At 37.0% G+C, this 17823-nt stretch overlaps 1 protein-coding gene across 1 annotated transcript in view; it reads left to right on the plus strand.

The window, feature by feature from the left end:
- Window positions 1-17823, plus strand: part of ARHGAP24 (Rho GTPase activating protein 24) — a 94665-nt gene that overhangs the window by 876 nt on the left and 75966 nt on the right.

Raw genomic sequence — 17823 nt, forward strand, 5'->3', positions numbered from 1 at the left:
ATATATATTATAAAATATATACATATATTTGTAAACACAAAGCGTTAGGGAATATTTGGTGAATTTCAAGCCACTCAAAATATTTTGTCTAAATTTTTTTAAAAGTAACATTTAATGATCAACATGTAATGTGTTCTCGTTTTTAGAAAATACTTAAGACTGCATTTCTTTTATAAGTACCCAAATAGAAGGGAGATAACGTTACTCTGAATTCCTTAGATAGGTTTTCAATATCAACCAGTAACAGGGAGCCCAGACTTCTTTGTAGACTGTAACTCGTTTAATTCATTTGAATTAAACATTAACTCCAAGTAATTTCTGTTTCCAGCACATTTTATGTTACTCTTTTTTTAACCTTCCACAGCATCATTGTTTCAGCTCTTTCTAAAAAGAGGAAATAAATAAATCGTGCTGAGCATTTGGAATATAAAAGTTGTTAAGGCTTTGCTTATCCATAAATAAAACAATATGTGTTGCTATGTCTACTAAGTAAGACAAATTCATTGGAATCCAGGGATATTTGCAGTAGAGTTTAAGAGCTTTACTCAGTTACTGAGTAGAAGATGTACAGACAGATTAAATACAAACAATCTGTCCCCAGTTCCAATTAGAGCTCAAAACCAATCCTTCAGGGCAAAAATGGATGATGCTATTGAACTGGGCATTGTAAAACCAAACACACAGAATGAATATATTAGAAAAAGCCAGAAAACAGCAATAAAGTCACATCAGACTTGTGAAGATCTCACTCCCCCTTTTAAATTTCTTAATACTTCCTCTTCTCTGGGCATATTTCAACTTCTAAGAGAGCTCAGTAATAAAACTTACCCTTTTATCTTCCCTGACTGCCTGACCTACAGGTAGCAAGTCCAGAAATCTGTTCTCTCTAGAGTCATTACTGAGTGGTCAGAGACTTCCCCTTTACATCTCGGAGGACAGAAATATTGACAAAACTCTGAAATAAATAACATCCTACCATTCACAGGAGGTATATTCTTGGCGGAAGACCTTTAAGTGGGAATAAGATATAAACTGAGTTTTTCAGATCTGGAATTTAGTTTGAGGTATGTGGAAGGAATATAAAAGAGGTATGGTACTAGGAAAAATCTGTAATTCTTTCTGCATGTGGAGGGGCTGTTGAAACTCGGACCGTCCTTGGCTTTCAACTATATTGGTTGGTTTTATTACTTCATCTCAGGGGGTTTGGATTTGAGATGAGGGTGGTTTCTCTGTAGTAGTCTTCTGCGCCTTACATACCGTGAATCTGAACTATTCTGAAAATATAAGCCTGATAGTAAGTGGGAAAGAAGTTATCTAGAAGAAAATCCACTGCAGAACAAATGACAATGCACTCTTCCAGACTAGAACATAGATTTAAGTGTAAAAGTGTTTTTGGCTGAAATCCCCAGGGAAATCCTTTCAGCTTTTGCTGGAGATAGTAATGGCCAAAGCTCTGAGCGCTTTCACGGATCATGGTTTTATTTACTGTGTGATCTTGGACTCTCCAGGGTGAAGGGTAGGGAGGGGCAGGAAGGGTGAGGAATGTGCAACAGGTGGTGATGAGTAGTCTGAGTCTGATTATTTTGCTGTCTTAGCCAAAGCCCTGTTGGTGTTTACCAACAGTTCCTTTAATATTTTCACTGTGACCTACTGGCCCATTGACGAGTGTTTTCTCTCTGGCTCGATAAGAGTCTGGATTGGTTTCTCAGGGCTGAAAGCAGGCGGTGCTACTGTACAGTTCAGGCCATGCATTTGTTTCCTGTTCTTAGTGTGTGCGGTGCTGTAGCACTGTCTTAGTTGCTTGTAGTTATTTTCTTGTGAATTTTCTGGCCAGGGTTCTTTTCCCATGAATTGAGCTATGTCATGCTGATTCCTTCTTTCTGCCATGTTTCAGTTTCTGGTACAAATGGGTGCTTTGGAAAAACAAGATGGGGAAGGCAGGTAGAGCCTCAGTCTGGAGCCCAGTAACAAGGGACAGCCACCCAACTGGTTACATGTGGGTGTGGAGGAGGTTGGTAATAACAAGAGCCTGAGACATCCATTCTTCACTGATCACATTTTATAGAGGAAAAAGCAGAAGATATTTAAAATGGAACGATGCCTATTTGCTCTTAAAGCCATGGCTAAAGGACTAAGATCTCTCCCAGAAACAAAAAGATATTTAAAAATACAATTGTTAAATGGTCAGCTTAGCCATGAAGTTAATGTTCTTCATGCGAAGAGTGGGAGCCTCACATCGAGTCTCGCATTGGTAACTCGTCTGTCATTGCTACACAAACTCAAACTACAAGGTTCTGATGGCTTCAGCAGCTAAGTACAAGCACAGTTGGAAGTGGAGGGATTATTGTGATGAAGAATGAAAGAATATTCTGTTTTCAGTGGTTATTGTGTACATGTGTGCAAAAAAGCAGCATCTACACTCCACGGTGGCATTGCTACAATTAATCTTTACAAAGTCAGATCTAACTGTGTAAGTCTCTTTTTCTAAAACCTTTGTTGGATCCCAACAACTTACAATATTTAAACTCTCTAGTATAGCTTCTGAAAACTCTTCCAAGTGCTTTCTTTTTAGCTCCCCATTCTGTATAAGGTCTCCTCAGTGTTCAGACTTCTGATCTCTGGTTCATGGATTCATTCTCCTGGAATGCCCTCTGCCTGAAAGTCCCTCTTGATTCTTGGTGGCTCACTTCCAGTGGAACTTCCTTTGGGAAAACTTACCCAATTCCATGAAGAATTAATCATTTCATCTTGTCTGCTTCTATAGCATTTTGAATATACTTTGAATAACTGTTGCAATAATTTTTATGTATTTCCCTGTCCTCTCTCACAACTGCTGTGAGTTCCTCACTGGGTAAATTGGTGGTGGGGGAGCCACCCGAATCCAAGCCCCCAGCCCAGTATTTGAAACATAGTAGATATCTGTTAATGTTTCCCCAATAAATGGGCTAGTAAAGTCATAAATACATGAAATACTGGTATACTCCAACTTATGAAGATAGTTACATCCCAGAAGTCCATTTGAAAAATGTCTATTTGGTCTCAGAGTTCATTTTCCAAATATAACAATGCTACAAAACATAATTTACTTTTCAGACCAGCCCACACATGCCTATTTAATCTCTATAATAGATGAAATATTGTGCTTTTGCATATCTAAAGCAAAAGCAAAACAAACAAAAACTACTGTGAAATCATCTTTTTCTTTTAGAAATCACAAAATACACTTGAGTTTAAAGAAAACAGAAACAATTATAATAGATATACATTTTCTACAATTGTTTTTTATATTGTACTATAAAATCTGTAATCTATGAAATTCCAGTGGGAGGTCCTGAATTTGGCTGTGAGGACTAATAATGAAGTTAAATTTGGAGATCCTGCTTATGGAATGGGCAATAGTCTTAATTAATCAAACAAAATAGAAACACTAATTTTGGCTATTTAATAATTATCTGGAGTGCTAGTGCTTGAGGGAAATCAAGTTTAATTAAAGGAGAATGTGGAACTGGATGGAGAAGAGGAAATTTAGAGGGACACCATCTTTCATGTTACTATTTTTTTTTATTATATTGATTTTCTTTTCATCTCATTTGAGCACTAAGGCAAATCCAAAGTTTCCTCCTGAAAAAAAATTGTCTTTGTCTGTAGTTATTTTTGCTGACTAATATGTAGAAAGGGACTTACACACTGTTTAGACTAAAATACATATGGGTTTATTTTATTTTCAGAGCAATGTTACCTTTGTCACGTGCATACCTGCCAGTTGGCACGTGGATAATACATATTTTGATCAAGAATTCATATGTGTGGTTCAGGGTATAGCCAGGGATTGAAAGCGCAAATTCTTCCTTATTCCGCATCTCCGAAAAGCCTGGAACTACCATCACTGATATTTAAGGGTAATAGTCCAGTTGCTAATTGCTCTATGTTTTCTAAACTCTCTATGTATATCAAACTACATAACCAGAAATGTACTTACCATAATCACATTAAAATACTTTTTTGTTAAAATGTCAAAATGTCTTTATTATACTATGCTTTAATATGATACCCCCCCCCATTTTTTTAACTACTGAGAGCCAATATAAAAGAGATGAGCTGAAATGGAAAGAAATATCTTGGCACCTTGTGTTATGCATTTCAAATTCTTTATATAAGGATTTCCATGATAAATTCCTTTTTGCATTGACTGCTGGGAATTTTTAAAAGTATATCTCTTCTGATTAACTACTGGAGTTTTTTCATTAGAAAAAGGACAGGCTAAAAATTCACCATGCTTCTCATTTTGACTTGTCACCCAAAAAGCTCCAAACTAAATTTGATGCTCAATTGTACGCTAGTCAAAGTTTTCGTATGACATGTTTCACATCATCTTAATGTAACTTTTAATACCCTTATGATACCCATAAGTGTACTAAGCTAATTAAGTTAAGTTAAATCCATGATGAAAATAGATTGAATAGTTACATCACTTTTTTTTCTTGATGCAATTAAATATTTATAAATCTATATGGTATGGCTTTAGTGTTTTGGAACCAATCTTTTTTTTCTAAGTCATTTTTTGTAGTTCCTTGAAACATTCTCTGTAGTGCTTTTATACTCCCTGATAGATAAAATGACCTTTCTTCCAAATTCTACATTAAAAAAAAAAAACAAAACTTAGAAAAAAAATCACGTTTTAGTAACTTTGAAAGTAGATACTAAGGTCAAACGTGAGTTCTTTTCAATATGTGTATCACAGATGTATAGAAGAATTCCCTTAGGGATATTGCTGAGACATATAAGAGAAAACCTTTTGGTTTTTTTCTTACAAATTGAATCTATCAATAAATTGAGGCTGATGGAGCTGTAATTAGGGCTGTTTTCAAACCATCAAATTGAGCCTTCAAAAAACAAAGTAATTTTTCAAATTCTCCAAAGGAGAATATAACTTTCATTTTGTCTTGAGTTTTTTTTCTCTCTCTTTGAATCTAAGACTCTCATAGTAATAATCATCCTAAAGAATTAAATATTTCTTCTACGTACCAAGTATTTCATGAGATATTTTTACATACATTACTTCTGATTCTAGTAGTAATTAGAATTAGTAATTCTAGATGTAATCTATGTTATATTTAATCTAGATATTTTTATTACTATTGTATGGGTTTGTTTAGGTTCAAAGAGGTAAATAAAGTTACCCAAGGTAATGTAGACTTGAACATCAAAACCACATCTGCATAAGTCCAAATCCCTTGCCATATTTATTATGTCCCCTTCCTCGCAGTGCTTTTCACTTTTGAATTTTAGAATAATAAACTGCATATTTCATGGGTTTCGTCACCCTGATCTCAATATGATGAACTGGCCTTGGAGCTCTCTAGTAATAGTTCCTTTAAGTTACTAGTTTCTTGATGACAGCCATATTTTTAATGAAATGGCTTATGGAAGTTTCCATTTATATTTTAGATAACATAATTCTAGTGCTGATGAGTTGGGACCTGTGGGATGGGTTACCACTACCAAGGTTGGCTAGTGAGAAAAGAGGCTCCATCTACCATAGGCTAGTAACTGAATCAATCTATAGTGATTAGCCTAACCAGACTATTTTCTGGTGAGAAGTGAACAGGAAAGGTGTGGTTCACAGAGATCCAGTAATCTATATCCATTACTTCATTCCATGAAATGTGGACATAGGTCCTGGGAGCACTGTGAGCAACAGGTGGAGGCAAAGAGGAGGCAAGTGGTCCCCAGTTTAAGAATAGAGGTCCAGCTTGGGAAAGCTGAAATAAAACAAAAAAGGATGATTTCTTTGGGGAGATAGCAACTGAGAAAAGAAGAAAAGTTGGGTTAGTAGTGTTAGTACTTACTGGGCACACAGAAGTAAAATGAGCTACAGAGAATGGGATTTCAAAGTCAGTCTTTCTCAGAGAAGGGGCATTTATTAGAGGAATTATTGGAGTGCATCTCACTCCTGTTTAAGGAGATACCTAGAGAAGAGAATTCTATAGCTACCTTGAAGAGTCATCTTCGATTGTTTCATTTTGTTGGAAATATCAGGTTTAAAATTTTCTTATATGGAGAAGCTTCCAGCAAGAAAAGATGATCCGGGGTAGTCAAAAGAGCCTGATGTTATCTTCTTGCAACCTAACTGTGTAAATCCAGGATTAGCCACACAAATACTACCTTCAGTGTCATTTTGGTTTTCACATCCCGTTATGGTATGTCATTGTGAAATGGTCAAGTGAAATGTTGATGATTTTATATAACGTCATATATGGGTTATACAGCAGATCTCTGCTTTCTCACATTTCTAAATAATTTGTTGATTAGAGACTTCATTTGTTGGTGACAACTTATGCTTTCATTGTGGAATAACTTTGTGGTACCTATAAGGTTAGGTAAGGTTGGTGGGTTCCAAGGAGGAGCTGGGGTCTTTGTGCCTGGAGACAGGTAGAAGCCATGGGAACTGCCTCATGAGGAGGTCTGAGAACCCCTGCACAACAGGTCAAGCTGCTGAGGGAGGATGAAAAGGGGAAGGGCAGAAGCAAGGTCACAGGATAACAAGTGCCAGAAGCCAAGAAATCAGGAGAAAAGGCAAATCCAGAGACAGTACCAGGAACTAAAAGCCAAGGGAAAGGGAAAGGAGACAATGTTTGATGTGGCAATTAAGAATGCCATTTCTGTGTAAGAATAGATAACAATGATTGAAGCCTTACTATGTGCTAGTTTGGCCCTGTGCTTGTCGTAGGTTATCTCATTTAATCCTCACAGTTCCTACATGAGCCCTATGTCTCTTTTATAGATGGGAAAACCAAAACCTAGAGAGGCTTAGTAGCTCACCAAAAGTCACACACCCAGTACATGGTAGATCTGGGATTCAAATTAAAGTATCTTACTCCAAAAGAGCAACCTGTACTGTTATACTCTGGAATTAGACCTACATTCTAATCTGGCTCTGATATGCTTAAGCCCTGCAACCTTGGGGAGGTTGCATTCACCGATTTTAACTATAGTTTTCCTCTCCATATATATGGGCATTTAATGACACCTACTTCATAGTGTTAATATGACTTCTTAATTTATGAAGTGAACAATGTATGAAAAGACTGGAGGGGTGTCTGGCACCTGATAAATATCAATACAAGTTAATAGTTATGATTAAATTCAGTGATTAACAGAGGGAATCATGAGCAGTATTTTCCAATTGTAGGTCTTAATCTAGCAGTGGTCATAAAATCAAATTACTGGTTTATGACCAACATTTCTTTTTGAATGGAAAGGAATAGAATAAGACAGAATAGATGGAAAAAACTTAGTGTTCATTATATGTAGTAAAATTAGGCCAGGCACTGTGACTCACGTCTATAATCCCAGCACTTTGGGAGGCTGAGGCGGGTGGATCACCTGAGGTCAACATGGTGAAAGTCTGTCGCTAAGTACAAAAATTAGCCAGATGTGGTAGGGGGCACCTGTAATCCCAGCTACTCAGGAGTCTGAGGCAGGAGAATTGCTTGAACCCGGGAGGCAGAGGTTGCAGTGCGCCGAGATCGCACAACTGCACTCCAGCCTGGGCAACAAGGGTGAGACTCCATCTCAAAAATAAATAAATAAATAAATAAAATAAAACATATAAATAAATAAAAATTGTTTCATATGTTTTAATTTGTGTGTGTGTGTGTGTGTGCGCATTTCATACACTGGGTAGAAATGAAAAATGTGCTTCTGATTATTTATAACTGTCAAAAAATAAATATTTTTAAAAACCTTTAAGGGTGCAGTTCTCAAGTGTGGTACCGGGACCAGCAGCATCACTTCCACCTGTGAAATGCAAATTACCATGTCCCACCCAGGACCAGCCATTGCCTTAAATAAGGTCTCCAGGTGACTCTGATGTACACTAAAGCTTGAGGACCACTTATTATTGTGGCATTTGGAAATCATGAAAAAGCTAGATACTTAAGATATATCTAAATGCTTAAGAGTGATTAAAAGTACACATTGATATTGTATTGATTGAAGATCTTAACTGGCCACAGGATGCTGCCCAGTGTTTGTGTGACTTCGATTTTGTGTAGGTTTTTTCCCTATTTTCCTATGGCATCTACTCATAGTGCAGCTGGGTAAGTCCCACAGACTTAGTTTATATGTAAAAGGATGCAGACTAGCTAGATTCTGTACTTTCTTCTAGAACTATACATTCTTTGTATGTTGCCCCGAGCCCAGGCAATCTAAAGTATATTCAATTTGAAATATTTTAATGATAATAGTTCAGATGCCTAAATGTCTGTACAGTTAGAAATTATTAAAAACTCATAAAAGCAACACTGGATATTTTATTAATTGACATATTTATTTTGAAAAGCACAGGCAGATGGGAAATTGACAATGGAGTTAATGCAGTAATAACACTGATGACAAAAATTTGATAAAAATAGAAATATAAATTTGTACGCTGAGAATTTTTTTCCCTCAAAGAAAACAGTGAGTATATTTAAGGTATTTGATGATTGTACATCATTATTTAAAAGGGCAAGCAGATTATATTTTACTCACCCGCCTTTGTTCGTTGTGTGTAATGTCATTTACTGTTTCTGTTTCTGTTTTTCTTTGAGACATGGTCTCAGTTGCTGTCCAGGCTGGAGTGCAGTGGTGCCATCTCTGCTCACTGCAACTTCCAACCCCTGGGTTCAAGTGATTCTTCTGCCTTAGCCTCCCAAGTAGCTGGGACTATAGGCGCACACGACCACGCCAGGCTGATTTTTGTATGTTTAGTGGAGATAGGGTTTCACCGTGTTGGCCAGGCTGGTCTCGAACTCCTGACCTCAAGTGATCTGCCTGCCTCAGCCTCCCAAAGTGCTAGGATTATAGACATGAGCCACCGGCCGTCATTTACTGTTGTATTTGGTTTATGGTTGGTAGACTGTATTTCCTTTAAGACTTAAAAGTATCCCATTTGAAAACACTGCATCCAGATTCGCTAGAAAAGACTTGAAGGTATTCTTATTCATTTTTTTCCTTAAAAAAATATTGCCTTGGGGCCGGGCGCGGTGGCTCCTGCTTGTAAACCCAGCACTTTGGGAGTCTGAGGTGGGCGGATCACGAGGTCAGGATATTGAGATCATCCTGGCTAACACGGTGAAACCCCGTCTCTACTAAAAAAAATACAAAAAATTAGCCGGGCGTGGTGGCGGGCGCCTGTAGTCCCAGCTACTCGGGAGGCTGAGGTAGGAGAATGACGTGAACCCGGGAGGCGGAGCTTGCAGAGAGCCCAGATCGCACCGCTGCACTCCAGCCTGGGCGACACAGTGAGACTCCGTCTCAAAAACAAAACAAACAAACAAACAAACAAACAAACAAAATTGCCTTGGATAGTTAAAAAGTAGGCTTTCAGTAGGTATATATATTAACTGTATGTTTCGAAAGGTTCTCCTTTATTTTTTGTTTAAATAAATGCTATGGTTGGAGAAAAGTGAGATGGACATTGAGAAAAGATTTAGGAAGATGTGGACTCTAATCCTACCTCTGGTATTAATTAGTGCCTAAGAACTTAGGCAAATCACTTACTTTTTCTAGACTTCAGTCTCCTTACCTGTAAAATAAGAGGGTTAGAGTAAATTCTTTCTAAGGTTGTTCCAACACTGAAAAGTTTATGCTGCCAAATGGCAGTGTGCTCCTTTTGAACATTTTTTTTTTTCTTTTTTGAGACAGTTTCACTTTGTCACCGTGTCTGGAGTGTAGTGGTGATCTCGGCTCACTGGAACTTCTGCCTCCCCTGTTCAAATTATTCTCTTGCCTCAGCCTCCTGAGTAGCTGGTATTACAAGCATGAGTCACCATGCCTGACTACTTTTATTTTTGCATTTTCAGTAGAGATGGGGTTTCACCACGTTGGCCGGGCTGGTCTCCAACTCCTCACCTCAAGTGCTCTGTTCACGTCGGCCTCCCAAAGTGCTGGGATTACAGGCTACCGCACCCGGTCATTTAGAATAATTTTGATAAGACTGTGGCTATGTTTATGCATTTGGCAGGACTCTGAAAAATGGGTATTTGATTTTATAGAGGAGTGAGGATCTGGAAGGGATATCTATAACCTGATAAAGTTTGGTGTGACCATTCCTTGACGGATTTCAGGTACCATTGGGCTAGTTTTCATCAGCTGTGGTTTTGGGGGGGATATGTGACACACTAACAAGGAGGAATTTGAAAATGTATGAGGGTGTTTTTTTTTTTTTTTTTTTGTCATGACAATTACTAGCTGAAACTACTGGCATTTAATACAAGGGTCAAGATACCAAATGTCCTGCAATATGTGTGTGATGGTCCGTCACTACAATGAATCTTTCTTCCTCAAATATAAAAGATCTCCCCATTGAAAAACTGGCTAATTAAGTTAAAAGATTGAGTTTTAACTTCATATTTTGTAAAATCATTTGGGAAATTGGAAATAAAATCATACTTTCTGCCGTTTCAGTAAAACAAATTCAAACAATATCTATTCTTAGATGACAACTGGTGTTTATGATGCATGAGAGAGAACAACCTCCAGCTTTCTGCACTATGTATTGACGATGCAGTAAGAAAAGCAGTGAAAATCTTGGCTCTGTTAGTACAGTGAGCAAATATAACTTAAGGACATACTAGTAATAGTTCCTTTAAATTACTAGTTTCTTGATGACAGCCATATTTTTAATGAAGTGGCTTATGGAAATTTCCATTCAATGTAACTAAACATTTCTTGAGTTCAAATAAATGCTATGACGAAAGCATTGCATGCACAGATTTCATTCCCTGTGATAAGAAATGCTGCTAGATTAACGGTGCTATACAATATACTGAGTACTTCCTGTCCCTTCTGTTGAACTGCATTTGTACTGGCCTCCTCCTGCATTTGTACTGGCCTCCTCCTGCATTTGTGCTGGCTTTGTAAATTCTGGGTCAGGCTAAGGATAAAGCTCCTTCAGCAGGAGTGACTCATCCAGGGCCTTGTCAAGAACCTTTGTAACGTTTTCAAATTTAAGGTGAACTTTGCTTTGGAAACAAATTACAGGATCATTTTCTTAAAATTCATTTCCCTCTTTCATCTTACTTCTTGCATTTGTGAAGTCCTTGGTTTGCTTGGTTGCTGTGTATATTTTTTAAACTACTGCTTCTATTCAGCTGTGAGATACTGTAGGTATGAAAGGTGTTGTATGGATAAAATTGTTGCCTAGCAAGCCAAAGCCACCTTGGTATTTTCCACGAAAGAAACTCCTGCTCCCCGTGACATTTTTTGGTAAACCTGAGTCTTTCTGTTTTTTTTTTTTTTTTTTTTTTTTGAGACGGAGTCTTGCTCTGTCCCCCAGGCTGGAGTGCAGTGGCGCCATCTCGGCTCACTGCAAGCTCCGTCTCCCGGGTTCACGCCATTCTCCTGTCTCAGCCTCCCAAGTAGCTGGGACTATATGTGCCCACCACCACGCCCGGGTAATTTTTTGTATTTTTAGTAGAGATGGGGTTTCACCATATTACCCAGCATGGTCTCGATCTCCTGACCTTGTGATCCACCTGCCTCGGCCTCCCAAAGTGCTGGGATTGCAGGCCTGAGCCACCTCACCAGGCCGGTAAACCTGAGTCTTAACACCTCCACAGGAGAGGGGGAAAAGGGAGGTGTAATTTAAATGTATAACCTCACCTTTCCTGTACATTTGGTGAAAGTTTAGATTAGAGGAGAAGAATAAAATTACAGAAATATAAATAAAAACTCTTTTGGATAATCTTTCATGTTCATTATCTAGCTAGGCCTCCACAATAGTCCAATAACAAATTATAATTTATTCTACATGAAATATAGCATTGTAGGTCCTCTTAGAATAAATTCATAGGACTTCAGAACAAAAGCCTACTTAGAAAACAGCTATTACCATCTCTCCTCCAATCTTTCCATTGGAAAATGAGTCCAAAGTGACTGAGGTGATTTGCCCCAGGACACATGGTGAGGAACAAGCAGACCAGTCTCTTGAATTCTGGCAACTGGCCTGTTTCTCAGGAACCTTTCTCACCTGGGATTTTCTGAGAGCATTGAACCTAAATGCTCTCCTAAGACATCTGATACATATAATGAATTGCCTCTTCTGCTTTGCAGCTAGAAGGGTACTAGTTAAGTACCATCTTTGGCAAAATTGAGAAAAGAGTCACTAGTATGATTTTCTGTGTTCCATTTCTGTGTTTAGATGAGAAATTTTGGCTGAAAAAAGAGAAAGAGAATGTGTAATTAACATCTTTAAAAGCATTTTTATGGAGCTTAGATTAACAACTAAAGGCAACTGAAAATTGTACCCTGTTGATATCAAGGTGTAACTTGTAACTTGTTTTTAGTTACATTTTAAAGCTAATTCGTTCTACATTCGTTGTAATAATATTAATTATGTTTGAACCCATTTAATGTAAATTGAATATTCTCCACACTGTAGATTTTCAATTAATTCAGCCTTCAAACCACATCAGAATTGTTCATTATTTTATGCTCTTCATGTGCCTGAAAAACAACAAAAAAGTAAGTTTGATGGTGTCTAACACTTCAGAGGTTTCATGCAGAAAGTAAAAATAAAAACAAAAAATAACGGGTTAATCTCTTTAAGCACTGCCTTGACCAGTCAAATAATCACTGAAGGTGAGTGAGAGAATGGATGAGGAGAGAAAAAGATGATTCAGCTCATGGTGACTGCTGTGCAAATGTGAGAAACAGGGAGAGTTGTTTCTGTGCAGGGCTTTTATTTTCTCTGTTTGCGGTCCCATCCTTGACTGTTTAATTTGTGAAACATTCCAGGGAGTATCCTTAGCTTCTCTGACATGAGCATGAGACTAGGGCTTGACGACTCAGAAGGACTCCTTTCTAAAACAGGAGAGGTCAAATAGAGCAAGTTGGCCCTGCAGCTCATGGCTCAGCTGGGTGAGACAGACTCTTCATCTGGAGCAAGGTGAGCTCTTTGTGCATCTGAGCTGTGGGGTGCCAGAGGATGCTGCTCCACATACCTTTGCAGGAAGCTTTGAAAAATATAGGATGTGGTCTCAGAAACACTGGGTTACTTCTGTAGCTCGAAAGAAAGAATACTAAATACTTAGATTTCCTTCCAACATTTGCTCATGGCTCAATGGTGTCCCTTCTGGGACTGTGCTTCTGATATATATTTCCAAGCAAGAATAGGACCCTAGTGGCTTGTGAGGGTTAGAACTTATTTGTTTAGCAAATAACACTTGGACCAAATATAGAGCCATAATAATAGTGGCCTGTTTTTACTGCTGTTTTCTATTAGTTTGATATAATGAAGATTTCCTTAATCTCTTAGAAATAGGCATTATGTAAAATAAAATTATATTGAACTATTTGATGGAAATGCCAAACAATTAGTGTATGACATCATTTACGAGCTGTATTATTAATGTGAAATGCTAGAATTATTCAGCAAGAGTAAATGACATGCAAAGGTCATATTGCCATGGGCCTGGAGAGGGCAGAAATGGGAGGGAGAGGGAGAATAAATATATATGTCATGTTAAGGTAGAATGTGATAAAATTACTGGTGATATTTTGTATTAGCCTGAGGTGTGCTGAATTACAGTTGGTGATGCTTTTTGTCAAGGTAGTCAGGGAACAGGCCTAGTGATTGTTTACAAGATTAGAGATTGATTCCTGATGCCAATGTTGACCCATAAATTGTAGCTAGAACAATTAAAACTGTGTTTACAGTCTTGGAGGCAGTCAGCAGAGGCCTCTGGTTCATAGGAACCAGGTTATATTTTGCCTTAAATCTGAGCTTTGCTTTGAAATAAAGATATTAGATGTTTTTTCTTGAGTTGGTAGTTCTTTGCTTTGCAATTTCCTGGTATTCCATTGTTAAATTACAGACAATTCTCTTTAGAATTCATTCACACATGAACCAGTTTACCCCTTCTGAGAGACTGAATTTTATGCCATAATTGATTTTAATAAGAGGCAGGGAAGCATCATTATTGTCTGACCGTTAAGAGCTATAGTTAAACAGTCGAGTCATAGAACATTTGTTTGGGAGCTTTGGGGAAGGTTTTAATTAGCCCCAGCTCTTGTTAGAATGATGCATTTACCTCTTGCAGGTCTATGAATTTAGCACTTTTTGTTTGTGGTAAATTAGTGGCCACCAACTGGTATTTGATAGAATCAAAAAGATTTGTTTATTTTTCCCCAAAACAGAGCTTGTATGACCGGACATTATAAAAGCCTTGATATTTGTAGAATTTATTAATAAAAATTTTCCCCACAGGGACCACTCAATATAGTTCCCAAAATCTCAGATTTTTCTCATCTTCATATGTTTATTCCAACACAAATGCTTCTTTCTGCAAACTCCCATTTGCCTTTGCTTAATATAATAGATTTGTTTAGTTTTACACTCCTGTTAAGCAAGATCGAATCTTTTTTTCTACCTGCAATTGGTATTTATAAGTGTTCATACAAAACTTGTTACTTTAGGTTGATCGATTATTTTATTATCTTTTTTTGTCCCCTTGGAAGTTATGACAAAATGGTGCATAATACCGAATGTCTTGTAATTCATCACATAAAAATAATGCTTGCTTAGACTCATTTTAAGTTGATAACTTTTTCATAATTAATGATTGGTTTTAGTTCATAATTTTTTAGCTTATTGATGACTAATGTGGTACATTCTTCCATTTAAAGTAAGCCCTTAAGAAAATAATAGTTTTGTTCTCTCTCATTTCCTCTGCTAATTTTTGTGTTTAACTTTAAATACCAATTCAGAAATATGATTATAAAAATAAGTAACAGAAACTATTCTATTCTGGTATTAATTGCCAGTTACTGTTCTTGTACTTTTTCAGTTATTTTTATTAGTAAATCAGCTAGGCTCTATTTCAACTTAGACATTATCCAGAAATCACCTTGGGTCTGTTTAAAACACACACACACACACACACACACTCACAAACACACACGGCTGTGTGGAAACCAGGCTGGAGGGAGCAATTATGCTGAGTAGGTGTCCCAAGAGGGGTTCTGTGTGCACTAGGTACTTCCTGGGGACTTGGAATGACGGTTTTTAATCTAGGTTGTTGCCCTGAATCTATACTTGTTTCTTAGTCCAAGGAAGGCTCTGGCCAGAGTACTGTCAACCAAGTGTCTTGTGACGAGAACCTCTAATGCCTCTGGGTGTTTGGAGTGCTATCTCATAGAATTAGCTTCAAGTTCCCTTAGAAGTTTCAGCTGCTTCATATTCTGAATTCTAATGAATTTGAAACTATACTGAGCAGGTGACAGCTGTGAGTGAGGGACCACATCACCAGTTTATTTACTTTTATTCTAATTCAAAGTGATAGGTCCATTACTTTTTGAAGTTAAATGTCTTGTTTCTATTCTTTTTCTAACCACTGTTTTTTCTCTTTCTTCCATTTTGGTTCTTTTTATTTCCTCTCTCTCTTCCTTGCCATTCCCTCCTCCCTCCCATATTTCCTCACTCTTCCCTCCTCTCTTCTTCCCTCCCTTCCTTCCTTCTTCTGTTCTTTGCCTTTTCTCTTTATTACCCTAGAACCTTGTCATATCAGTTTCCTTTAAGGACCAAACTTTCTTATGATCTTTTTCTTCCTCTATTCCTTCTTCTTCTTATTACTGATCATGGTGGCCCTCATGATCAATGAGGGCCACTGATTTATTGGCCCTCATTCTTCTTCAGTTACACATTTCTAGGATATGCTACACTGGTCAGTATCTTTGTTTCTTTTGGATTCCAAAGCCATGAACTAAATATTTCACTTTAATTGTTCAAAACTGCTTAACTGAACTGTTGTATAATTATTATTAGCTCCTCCTTTCTACTCCTATCCTCATAAAGCTTGTATAGAAATGTAAAACTAGATAAGCAGCTAGTTTGATAAATATTACTTTGATAATGGATTCAAAAAAGCCTATATTTAAAGAGTCAATCTGCTCTAACATTCAGTAACAGCGCCAGGTCCCTTAAAATATTTTTTTTAAGTGAGGATAATTGTCAAAGTAGGTAACATAGCTGAAAACATTTCATGATACAAATGATACTTATTGCTACTGACATTTACTATCAAAGAGAGTCACTATTCAGTGTCACAGGACATTTCAAAATCCATATTTTATTTTTTAACTTTTTATTTCAAAATAATTTGAAACATAAAAAATTGCAAACTGTATTCCCATATAACCTTTTCTAAATGTTAGCAATTTAGAGTTATCAAACCAGAAAATTAACACTGATAAAATACTATTAACTAATCTATAGTTGTTATTCAAATTTCATCAATTATCCCACCAATGTCCTTTTTCTAGAGCAAGAGACAAACAGAAATCATATACAACATTTACTTGTCATGTCTCTTAGTTTCCTCCAGTCTGGGTAGTCTTTTCGTGTCTTACGAGATCTTGACACTTTTGAAGTCTAGTGACCAGGTATTTTGGAGAATGTCTCTCACTTTGGGTTTTGGTAATAAAAGTCAGGTTGTGCGTTTTTGGCAAGAGTACCATAGAATTATTGTTATCCCCTTCTCAGTGCATCATATCAGGAAGCGCATGATGTCAATTTGTCTAAATACTACTGATATTAACTCCAATTCTTCATTCCAGGCTGGCCAGGTTTCTCTACTGTAAAGTTGCTAATTTACTTTCTGTAACTAATAAGCATTATGTGGAGAGATGCTATGTAAATGACCAGTTTTTTCTATCATACTTCCAGCTATGAATTTTGTACTCATTGATCGTTCTTGCTGAAACAGTTGTCACTATGGTGTTTGCCAAATAGCGATTTTCGATCTTCATCATTCCTTCTACCATTATTAGTTAAAATTCTTCTACAAGAAAGTTTTCCCTTACCCACCACTTACTTACCTTCAGTTATTTATGTATATCAGTATGGACTCATGGGTATCTGTTTCGTTCTATGAGTTATACACCATTACAATTGATATTTATTTTGTTGCTCAAATTGTCCGCATTTGACCATTGGAAGCCCTTTAAGTTGGCTCCTGTGTCCTTCATATCACCATCATTTTTGAATATTCGGATTTTCTGGTACTACAAACAAGACGTTCTATGCTCTTCTTGTACTCCATTTGATCCAGCCCATGAGTCAATGATTTTCTAAGGACACCAGATTTCTGTTATTAAAGAATGGAATTTAGAAACCAAAAATCTGGATTTACTTGTGCTCATTCGCAAAAGAATGTATCTTCTTTTTCCTACAGTCTATTTACTTATTTGCTTAAATCTTCCATACACATAAAGTACTTTTAGAATTGTTAATCCATACCTCTGTGAAAAATATTTACTAACAAAAGTACAATATTTAGCCTTAGAAGATAGAGTCAAAATGCTTTGTTTCCAAAGTTACTTTTCTTCTCTTTCTCATCATGAAAGAGTTTTATGCTTTCACCTACAAAGAAAACTATGATGAGTTCATGTTGACCTGAATATTTACATACTTAAGTGAGTCGTCTACAAATCAAGGTTGTATTTTTTAATAGACTGATTTTGATACTTGCTTTGTTATTGAGATGAAAATGAAGCTTCATATTTCTATCATGTTTTCTTTTTTTTCTTTATTTCTTCTAAAAAAATGGTATGCATGTGCAGAACGTGCAGGTTTGTTGCATAGGTATACATGTACCATGGTGATTTGCTGCACCTGCTGACCCATCCTCTAAATTCCCTCCCCTCACATCCCATACCCCAACAGTGTGTGTTGTTCCCCTCTCTGTGTCCATGTGTTCTCATTGTTCAACACCCACTTATGAGTGAGAACATACAGGGTTTGGTTTTCTGTTCCTGTGTTGTATGTAACATTATTAT

This window comes from Mandrillus leucophaeus, unplaced genomic scaffold (genome assembly GCF_000951045.1).
Source record: "Mandrillus leucophaeus isolate KB7577 unplaced genomic scaffold, Mleu.le_1.0 Scaffold283, whole genome shotgun sequence".
Lineage (NCBI taxonomy): Eukaryota > Metazoa > Chordata > Mammalia > Primates > Cercopithecidae > Mandrillus > Mandrillus leucophaeus.